This window comes from Pelecanus crispus, chromosome 4 (assembly GCF_030463565.1).
Source record: "Pelecanus crispus isolate bPelCri1 chromosome 4, bPelCri1.pri, whole genome shotgun sequence".
NCBI lineage: Eukaryota > Metazoa > Chordata > Aves > Pelecaniformes > Pelecanidae > Pelecanus > Pelecanus crispus.
In genome coordinates, this window is record NC_134646.1 from 49,191,742 (window position 1) to 49,203,880 (window position 12,139).

Consider the following 12,139-nt stretch of genomic DNA (forward strand, 5'->3'; position numbering starts at 1 on the left):
AGTTAGAATTGTGTTTTCCTGATGTGGTTCTGTTCTGCAGTAGTTTTTAGAACAGCAAATCTACTTAATTCTTGCCGTGAGAAAATGAAGTAAACTTATTCTTAATTCTAATTTTATTATTATAAATAATTATTGTTCTAAAGCTAAGTCTGACTGATCAGTACTACCTGTAACTTCTTTTAGAGAGCAATTAATTTGATTAGGCTAAACTCTAATTCTGGAGTAGACCCTAATTCTAGTATGTTGCATGACATTCATAGCTTCGGGCACCCCAGTCAGGTTTACGATTCCCCAGGCAGCCACAGGTCAGTTATACAGCAGGGAGCAGGCAACAAGCTGACAGAATGGGATTCCAGCTGGAGAAAATGAAACATCACATACTCTGAACCTATCACGCCACATTACGGAAAGGTAGTAAGATTTTTTGCTCCTTGGAACCCTATGGGTTCATTGCAGAAGTACTTGTGTTAGTAGGGTCATTTAGAGACCAGTCTTTTGACTGCTTGAACTTTCAAGAAAATTAAGAGTCACTGAGGAATGCAGAGTGATACCACTGAAAACAGCCTACTGTCTCTTCCTCTGCTATACTGGAGTTAATCACTCTCTGAGGAAACTGGTTCAGTGAAAACACTGAGAGTAAGTGAATCTTTTGAGACTTTTTGTATTCGAGTTCTGCTCACATCTTCCTCTTGGCAACTGCTCTTTTGTTTAAGGATGATTAGACTGAAAGTGTGTTGGGGATGGACACTGGAGAACAGAAACTTGAACCTCTTTCTAAACTTCTATTTTGTCCCTTTGCAAAGAACCATCTGAGGAGATACCATTACAATAAGCAATATGCCACCTTGTACAACTTACAAGAGAAAGTTATTTGATTCAAAAAGGGGGTTCAGTATGCATTATTTTTTAGTCCAAACTAGGAATATATAGCCCATCCTGGGCCTTTGATGTCTTGAAAAATTCAGCTTCCAGGATGTCCTCATTAGATTTTTCAGAGCAGCTCTTAATCTATAAAGCATACTATCCTGGATGTACCACTCATTACCAATGTTGAATTGTCTTTCTGTAGTACTGGAGCCACTTGGCTGACCCGCTGCTCATCAAAGGAACAAAAAGAAATCAAAATCTGTTAATTTAGTTCAAATCAATTTCCGCCTACAGAAGTCTTTGATGTGCCAACCATAGAAATGTGGTTGAAGTCCGGTAGCCAAGGGCTTGCCTTCCACCACAGAAACTCCAGGCATAAAATCTCATCAACAAATCTCAGAGTAACAAGAACTTAATTGCAAATGCGTCTCATACTTCAAAGGTTCATGCACAGAGGTGAGGAGGATCCTATCAGAGAGGTCATTGAAGTTGTGAGGGCAATGCCTTTATAGTAAGTGGATTGATTTGATGACAGTAGCTGTGAACTTCCACCAAATAAGCTAAATTTTTGTTTTGGAAAAACAAAACATTTTTAATCTGACAGGTTTAGACAATCAGACTGAGAAAAGACATGGGACATCATATCACAGCTGTTTGCTCTGTCACGGTCAGTTTTAGCAGTTTTAGACTATTTCTTAGCTGTGACTCTTCTGATGCCATAAAAAGTTGTATAGCAGGAAATATCTGGACATCTGTATGGTGTATTTCAGTGTCTACATGTTTGGGTCCTCAGAAGAGCATCAGTTGCTTTAGCACTTGTGCTAAAGGTTGATTCTTTGCTTTACTATTGGGGAAATATCACATTTCTAAATATGTGCGGGAAAGCCTGTAGCTGTGGTTTGATGTATACTTGATAGCACCTTAGGAATGGAAAGATAAACAGTCTTCATTCCTGCTCTTTCTGTATATTTCATATTACCATTGTGGGAGAAGGTTTTACAAGTAGAACAAATTGCTTAAAATGACACCACCACTTCTGAGCAGTCCTTTGTGCCTTTATACTAACTTAATGAATTGTCTAACAATAGAACACATTTTCAAAATCACTCAGAAGATTTTAAGAACGTATGACCAGAAGATCAAGAGTAAGAGAGAGCAGAGCAGATTCCAAAGCAATTTAGTACATTTTATGACTGCCAACTGTTTTCTGTGTATGCACTTTAAATCCAAGTCAAGTTGCAAATGAATTGATTCTGGTGATCTCAACTTAGTGTTATAAAACAGTATATGTATTGCAGAATTACTGCACATTTTGGCACAGTTATGGGAAATAGTTATGTCTAAGTGAAGAAGGCTGATGTTTGCTCAAGCAGTGAGGAAGTTTCCCAATGTCTGTAGTTTTTTTACTTTAACAGAAGATATCAGCTTCCAAACTACCAGGATTCCTCTATGTGATTATTGTTCAGGAACAGCTTGTATGAGAACCTGTGAACATCTGTTGATAACTTTTTAAAAATATGTTGTTTTATTAGACTTCTTTTTTTCACTGGTGTGTTATACTCCAATTTCTTTTTCTAGTGAGGATGGTTGTGCAGAATACCACCTGTTGTTCCCAGTTCTGTGAAAAGCTTTCAAGCTTCTTGTTAGTTATAACACCTTTCCTGTGAATATCATTCCAACCGAGTAATCCAGCCAAAAGGATACAAAGGTCTCACCAGGAAGAAGACATGACAGAGCACTGAGTTCTAGCTATGTATATATAAGCAATTATCCATAGCTACTTACTATTTCAAAATAATTGGATCAACAGTGTGTTTTCTTTAGGAATAGAGTAACTCTTACTGCTGGGTTTTGGCCACACATTGGTTCCTGTTGTAAGCAAGGCACAAGTCTTGTATGTAATGAAACTTCAGAGCAAGCTAGAATGGGAGGTATTTGTTTTTCTAGTATGATATCTGTTCTTACTATAGACTACTTCAAATGTGCACTTTATCCTATTATTTTTTTGGTATGCTGGATCTTAAGAAATGCAACTGAAAATAAAATTTCTTCTTCAGCAATGAAATAGAATTATGCTGCTCGGAGGTACTGATTTCTGGGCAAAAACGTGTATACTTCCATTTTAATGTATAAAGGTTCTGAACTCTCCCTCCAAATTTAAAGCTGACTTGCAAATAGAGTTTAATTAAAAATTTAATAGCTTCAGGAAATTTCTGGTTATGTGCTGAATGCTTTCAATTAACTGAGGTAGGAAGAACATTGATTTATATTTAAAACGTGTTTTTTTAACATATGGATTAGACAGCATATCATAAGTGCTTTAGAGGCTGTATATTTGTTTAGAGAAGGAATAATTTATTCTCTTTGGGGAAGAAGAACTAAATGTGTGTTTATTAGGATTATTGTCAGCTGTTTTTATGACATCATTAATAAACATTAAAAATAGTAAACATTCATGGGTTAAGAGAAGAGTTTGCAACCCAGTATATAGCAACTGTATGCTATACTGTTCCCTTTGCCACTGCCTTATTTTATCATCAGGAGAAACTTAGAGAGGATCTTGGATCTAAAAACACTGAATTAATTCTTTCCATTGTGTTCATACAATACTATTCATTTTAGAATTACCTGTTTAATTCCCTTTTTCCTTTGCCTTCGTGTTAAGATGTTATAGCAGGACATAGTGCCACGTGTTTCACGTATATACAATGAGAACTACAGAGATGATATGTTTAAAACCCAACTTTTTTCTTCCCAGTTTCCCTATTTCTTGGAATCACTTTCTACCTATATCTAGTGATATATTAGAATAAGGCATTTTTAACAATATTTGAAATTATAAAATTCATATTTCTATCCCTGTTTTTTAAAATCAACAGCAGTAAAAATCAAAGCTAATTCTTTCGATCAGAGTTTCAATACTTCATTTGATTCCTGCAATCTACATTACCCATTTTGGTAACTGGGAGTAGTGTTATTACTGGTTGGTCTTAGTGGTGTTTTGCCAGGAACTGGCATCATCCCAAAGACTTTGACTCCAAGCTTCAGAGGGATAAAGTGTAAGAACTTGTTTTTGCAACATAGCCATAAAATTTATGCCAAAGTGAGTCTAGCTGTAATGTTTGGGTGTACATTACTTCGTATTGCCTTCTCTTTTATCTTAAAAGAAGAATTATCTCTTCCAAAATAAATTCAAAACATAGAGCTGAGCCCACATAAAAAAACGCTACCCATCTTGAACTGTGCAGTGCTGATTTTTTGCCAGGCATGTCTCATCTCTCATTCAAATGTCAGTCCTCTAATTCCAGGCACCTTCCTGTTGCACAGGCCAGAACAGTGTGTGAAGTGACACACTGAAAATCCAAATACTTCAGGTGTGACCTGTGTGATATCATCTGGATATTCTTTCTGTGCCTTTGTGATCATTCTTTTTTCTTAAGAATTAAGTTTTAATCAGCCAACTTCCTGCGTATTTTCCCAAATCTCTTTCTGATGAACTCTGCAGCCAACAGAATCTGTCTATTCACAGGATGCTTATGATGCGTTCATTGAATTTTTTTAATTAAGTATTTTTTGAAAATTATTTTTTCTAGTTACAGCATGGTATTACCATAACAAGGCAAAAATACAACAGAGGATCTCCAGTTTTGGGCTGTAAGAGTCTCATTCTGTGACTATAATGATTTGTTTTTCCTTTCTATACTCTTAAGAATTGCATATAAATTATGCCTCTTATTCAAGCTTAAAAAAATGAAATGGAAAGCACTAATATTTATCCATAATATGTGTACATTACTTTTAAAAATATCAGTCTCTTCAGTATCAATATGAGTGAATGGTTAGCTTTTTCTTGGTGGCAGGTGCAATATTTTTGGATTATTAGATAATAGCTTGTTTGTGGTTTTGTTCATTTGTGAGCTCAATGGAAACGAAGGTGAATAGACAAAGCACTGCACCAAGATTTCAGTATAAATCCTCTTCTGAGCAGTGGAGTCAACAGAACTGGTTCCTAGCTGTCTTGCGTTCTGCCGTTTGCATCAGAACAGAGTATGCATAAAATGCTGATAACAGTACAAGTGAGTATTAGAGTTGCTAGGCTTTTGTATTTATTTACACAGATGTAATTAAACAGTGTGCAGCACAGAGGAGAATTAAGTCCGGTAACCTTAACAGCAAAATTAGTTTATGCTGCAGTAACTATTTTTAAGTAATGCAAGGACAATAGAAACTATATGAGGAAATACGAGGAAGCAAAGTTCCCATTTGCCTTGAATAGCCTTTAGCAAATTGTTATAAGTGTAAAGGATTCAACAGAAAAAAATAATTAAAAGTTAATGGAACTTAAATTTGATAAATCATGCTGTTAGGAAGCAGAGGCCTTAAAAGAACATAACTACAGCATTCTTAAGGAAAATGTTAAGAAGCTGTATCTGTCATTGTGTTCATGCCAACAAAGTTTCATAGTAGTAGGGCTTGTACCGAGCAGGGCACTTTCAGGTCACAAGCTTCCATTTTAGATAGCTGTGTCAGGAACTTTGAGAAGATCCATTGAAGGTTGAAGGCTGATTTTGCTATCCCTATTTCGTCAGCTAGTCAGCCATGACTTACATTTAGTTCTGAGTCTCATCCCTTCATTTGCTTGTTTTGTACCCGATGGCTCTGTCTAGAATTCTTGTTTGACACCTATTCAGTCTGAGGAAATTGCTCGTTGGTGCCTTCTCTTTTGTCACTAATGTGTCCATGAAGCACAATTTCATTCCTTCTCTTTTCTCCAAGTTTTTTTACCACTGAAATCTGGGCAAAGAATCTGAGATAAAACCATGAATGCTGATGCATTTTTTCCCCCCCTTACCTGTATGAAGTTGTTAGAATACTGTAGGCACTGTTGAATATTGTCAATATATGACAAGTATCAGCAGAGGCTTAGCTGGCTTTCAGCTAGAAAACATGCATTAGCCACAGGTCATAGAATAAACATAGATATAGGAAAAACATTCAGAAGGAAAAGATGAAAATTAACATATACAAGCACAACAAATTTTTATAAAGTGCACATTAACTCTTTCAGTGCTGTCTTGTAATATGTACTCATGTGACACGCAATATGTGCATAAGGGCCTTGGGCAGTTTCAAGTCCTAAGTGATCTTACAGTATAACTTCTACAGAACAGTGCTTCTGTATGTTAGGGTTCTGCAGTAATGGGCATTGTCCTAAATCTAGTATTGGATATAGAGAAGTTACAGCAAGAAAAGGCAATATGAAGCGCCGCTGGAACTCATTAACCCTTACAGAATACATACGCGTGGCACATCTTCTCTTCAGCATATACTGCCCTGGGAAGAACATTAAACTAACAAGGCTGTAAAAATGGCATGAATATACTCAACAGACCTGCTCGTATGTCATTTCTAAGTGATATCCTAAGATGCAGAGGTGGTAAGATTCACCAGTGGTCACAAGGAAACCTGTATCAAAAGCTGAAACTGAATCCAGACCAACCTGTGCCTAAGTTAAGTTCCTGGGTACTTTCTCCTCCCAGGGATTATTACTGCTTTTATGTTAGTGCTGCCTCATTTGAACATGGCAAATAGAAGGTTAGGTAACAAGTTAGGAAAGCAATTTAGCTCAATCCAATTTGCAGATTTTTTTGAAGCATCACTCAAGAGCAAGGGAGCAGCAGAGAAGAGATCTATTTAATACAGAAAGCCAGTGCTAAATTTTATTGTATTTAAAAGAACTGTTGCAAAAACTGAATTCTTTTTTTGCTTTTAAAATGTTCACCATTTCTCTGAGAATATGCATGGTTTATTCCTCATTAGAAGGTGAGCTAAAAAGTCCTTTTTGCAGAATTTGTTTTGCTCAGGGTTCATAAAAACCATAGCTATAAATGTACAGTCTTTAAGCAGATACCTATTCTTTTTACAGATTTATTTCTATTTCAGTTATTAGTGTGAGTTTTGGTCTATTAGAAAAGTGACTTACAAATCTGAACTTCAAAAGATTCATAGCATGAGCAGATACAGGGTATATCATGAATCATGGAGAAAGCTGTGAGGGGAAGGGGGAATCTCAAGGAGAGTTTTAAAAACTGCTTGATATTAAACAGATATATTGTATTTTAGGTTAAGCCTTAGGGAGCTTAGATTTTAAGTCAGTATCCAGAAGTTTTGTTTTCCTTTTATCGTGACTGTTGAGTGTGTATACAACATTTCTCTGCAGAGAAAAATCCGAGGTTACAGGCGGGTAAAATTAAATTTGATGGGTTAAAGATTAAAGTTATACCTCAATGCAGCCTCCTAGGAAGATAAGAGAGGAATTGTGGTGCTGAAGCATAAACATACACTAGGTCACTGCAGTTCTTATCTGTATATTGTTTATTATACTCAGTATATATTGATACTTCAACAGATGGAAATACGGAAGGATGTACAGTTGGCTGTATGGTAGGACTCATGCGTATTGCTTCTCTCAGAAGCAGTTTTTTTCTTCTAATGGACCACAGATAGTAGAGCTCTTTCTCTTAGAACAGTAAAAGTTAGAAAGCCATAACTGATGGCAGGCTGATTGCATTTCCCTTTTACAACAACTTGCATAGATTACCGGTTCTCTGAAAAATATCTCTGGAGTTTTAGAAATTTCTGATATACAGTAATACTATCTAGAATTAACAAGCATTTCTGTGTGGCAGCTCTTTTATACACTCATGTAGCAAATTGAAAATCAGCTGCAAAGGTGATTCCAAACTATCATTATTTAGGCTTTTTTTAGCCTTAGCAAAAGCTAAGACAAAGAGTAATCAACTTCATCTTCTTTTTTGGAATCTTCAATTAATAAATTAATTACAGTGCTCCTAATCATTTCCCTTCGTTATTGGGGAAATATCATGTTCATGAAGTGTAGTGCAAGTGCTGGAGTTCAAACAAATAGCAGTTCTTTATGTTGTCTGTGTATCTCTTAGGAATATTATAAAGAGAAGTTTCAGCAATATTGAAAAGAGTAAACATAAATTTTAAAAAATAAGAAAGAAATCCAGTGACCCTTAAAGAACTAAAGATAGAAATACAGTAATAAAGACACTAGAGACTTGACTCAAAAGATCTGTTATACGCTTACCACTTCTAATGTTTTCCTGTGTAGTTGTAGGCAAATCTCTTTGTCCGTATTTCCATTAACCTTCAAAAAACAGCAATACTGATTACTGCTTTGTTTTTGTTGTTTACTTAAACATGCTTAGTAGAGGCACTGGAGGAAAAATAGCCATTTTCCCATAATTTTCCTGGCTTATTATTCCTACACTAGCTTTTCTTTGCTTCCCATGTAGGAGTCAAATATAGATCCTGCAGATCTACCAGCTGCAGGAAAAGAAGTTTGGCTCCCTCTTTCCAGGAGGCCAGTTTGACAACAATTTTAATCACTTTGTAACCCACAGTGTGCCATTAGTTGGGGAATGGAACATAGATCTGAATTAAATAAAATGACACTCATAGTCAGGAGTCCTTTGGAGCTGTTACTGTTACAATAAGTTATTTTTATTACTGCATGAAAGTATTGATTTATGAGCACACAATAAATCCAAAGAATAGCTACATTTATAACATGGAAGAAAGAGGTATGAGGAAAAAGAGAAATATAAATTCCTTCACATTGTTTTTTTTAGAATAGGCAATGTTTTTAATGAATAAAAGAAAATATATATCACAAAAGTGAAATGATAGGTGTAGTAACTAGCAGTAAGGCAATAGTGTCATATAAAAACTCCTGGAAAACAATAGGATTTAAATTCCTAACTGCCAGATCGCATTTAAAAACAGGCCAAATATCCTTTGTCTTTCACACAGTTTCAGAGGAATCCCCTGAACAGTTCCAGGGTGGTTCTACTCTTACACCTTGATGCAATGTCGACACAGAATTTTATCCAAACTACACAGCAGACTGCCTCCTGATGGATATTTATCAGTATGAACCCTGTTCTTCTAATGGTGTTCTGAATGGGGTTTTGATTTTATGGACCATGGAAGTTATGAAGACCATATATCCATTACTGCACAGATGCCAACAAATACTCAGCATGCAGATTGCTTTTTATCTCTATGTAGCAAGCCCTCTATTAAAGATGCATTGGCACCACTGCTCCCATTTTACAAATCAGAAAACTGAAACATGGAACATGTAAGTTATTAAAAGATTTCCTGGCAGGACGCAGCTGTTCTGTATGGTTACTTGTTAGCTGAGCATGCTACTTGACTTCCACCAGATTTTCTGGTGATAATTATAGTATAAAAGGATGACCTAGCATGTACAGTAGATAATTTATCACTTCAAGGTGGAAATATAGATTTTTCTACCCTATTGTTTTCCAACTGTTCTCACTTTCATACGCACACACAGACACACAACTGAGGTCTTGCTTGTGGAGTGTTCCATTTTTGGATGGAAAATAGGTGAACTTCCAAATACTCTTTCATTGTCTGTTAACAGTTCGGATATAAAACAAATGCACTGACACTGTATTGTATTGTGCATTCATTGCACCGAAATGAAAAGATTGAAAGGTCTTTTATTATCAAAAAATGAAAAGTAGCTGTTTAGGCATCCTGAAACATGTAATTTTGATTAAATAAAGCCATTTTAAAAACTTTCCATTTAAACAAAAATTTTAAAGAAAGTTTGAAAGAAAATGAAGTTCCAAGCTATACTTCTAATGGTCTGAAAACACAAACATGAGTTCTTCAAGTTCTCCAGATCTTAGGGGGAAAAGAAATAAAGTACTTCAGGAAATTCTTCACTGGTGACATTCACTAGTTTTAGAAGAAATAATTTGGTTCCAGTGCTGTGCTTTTAGCCTATTGCTCCTTCCCTGACACTGGTAAAATCTCTGCCAAATACCACAAGCTTTTAAGTGCTGCGTAAACGTTTGAAGGTTTTAGTGGGGCTTAAGTAGTGCCACAGTCCTTATTCTGGCACACAGCCCGGGATGAATTTCTCTTTTGATGGCAACAGCTGTGTATCTATCAGGTTTCTGAATGTGCGAGGAGGGCAGAGCAGGGTGCTGCAGTCCCCAGGCAGCTGCCAAAAGCGGGGGAGCAGAACTGCTGCACTGGGATCAGGGCTACCAAGTAACCAGGCACCAGCTGGGGTTTGTTGTCCTTTAACTTTTCACCCTCCTCATTCTGCTCCAAAGCTTTCCTGGAGGTTTAGGCATTTTGGAAGGCACATTTCTACCGTGTGGACCCCCTCTGTTTCAGGTGTCAGCCCTAGAAGCCTGAACACTGCTTCTTTTTCTCCTCTTAGGAATTCCCCTGTTAGCCACAATTTGCCATGTAAATGTGCCAGCTAGTGGTTACACTCGGGAGTCTTGAAAGTAAAAAGGTTATAGGAGGAAAGCTTTGCAAATAAAAAATTTTAAGTATTGAGATGCTTTAAATATTGGAAAATCAAGAAATGGCATCTGTAAAACAATAAACAGGCATTTAAATAATGTACTAAACTTCTATGCTTTGCAGAAGATACACGACATCTTGGGTTTTATTACTATTATTATGGGTGTTTAATATTTCTGAAAATTCAGCTCTATTCTTTGACAGGCTTTTCAAGAACGGACAATGAGCGAAGCTGAGATTTTTTTTCTGCTTCCTAGAGAGTTTAAAAACGAGGAAAAGGAAACATAATGGTTTTGAATGTTTCTTATAATTTTGTTTTTATTGCCTAATATTGAATAAAGTTTTCTTTGCTTATTTTGTCATGTGGCGACTGAGTGACCTAATGACTATTTAGCTAAGAATAAGCACAGTAAAGTAAATGAGCTGTTTTGAGAGTTATCAAGATGTGGGCTTACTGAAAGACTGCTGATCAGTACACCTTCAGGATTTTCCTCTGCGATTCATATCCCCTCTGCACTGGGGATATAGTCTAACACTGCCCCAGAGCTATCAGGAAAGGGGAGGCAGCGGCACTGCTCCATCTCAGTCTCTCTCACTGCACAACAAGCAGAAGCTGCAGCATCTCCTGCATGCTCTTCTCTACACCTTGTCTTCAAATACGAGTAAATTTGGGAGGCCTCCATGGGTCTGGGACCTGTGAGGTCTGCAGTAGGTAACTTGAGAGCACAGGGAAGGAAGTGGAGATGAATTTTGCACCATGCAGTTGTGACTAGTCTGTTTGCAAAATAGCACAAGTACTTCTTTAATGTAGTAATCTCTAGTTCTAGTGAGAGTTCTACCTTTCTTGCCAATTGATTAAATACAAAAAGGGAGAGAGAAAGGTATAAAAGCAGAAATTATACTTTAAGTTAGACTGTTGGGTGGATTTTGGTGCTTTGTTATCTTTTTGTCTATTGATCAACATCCACTGGGATCAAGATACCTTCCTGAAAAACTGCTCTAGTTTCTTTTCTATCTGAAAAATAAAGGCATAGCTGTATTGCAGTGAATATCTCTATATAAGGTGCTTTTCTCTGCATTCCACTGTCTCACCCTGTATACCCTGGAAATCAAAAACTCAATGAAGCATGTTAAGAATGGAGTAGTCCCCCACTGCTTTGAGGCAGCTCAAATATAGACTTAGTCATTCCTGAACTCCTCTTTTTTCCCTGTTAAAGTGTTTCAGACAGACCTTTAAGGCCAACTGACCCACATTTTTGTATTTAGTTCCTTTTCTGTTATGGTTTATGGTTTTATCACTGGGACATTTTCACTGCCAGTAAAATACTCCTTGTGGCCACTCTGCATCTCCTCACTCTCACCCCCTTCATGTTTCCATGACCCTCACAAAGTGTCTTGGGCTTCCTTTAATCCTTTCTCACTTTTCTGAACTCTATTTTGATCTTCCACCAGTTCCCTTGTGCCATTCCCATTCTGTCAGCTCCCTTAGAGAACGTTTTTCTCTCTTGCTCTCATGTTCTCCCTCCTCCTTGCCCTCTTCCTTCTCTTGCACATAAAGCATACCTGGTTGTCTACCTGCATTTTTTTCCCAGTAAACACCATCAAATACAGAAAACCCCAAAACCGAGGAAGATTGTTCAGCTTTTATGATTTCCAGCAGCAATATTTGCAGCCTTGACATAAATTTATTGGCTTTTACTGTGGAGGTTACAAATACAGGATCTGATTCTCCTTTCATTTACACCTATTTTAATATAATTCCATTTGATTCAGTGAAGTTATTCTTAACTACAGCAATATAATTGAGAGGTTAATTGAATTAAGAGGTCAAAAATTTGGATCTATCTCCCTCCAATCCTTTGTAATAAAAGATGGAATATTCCTAGGGAGA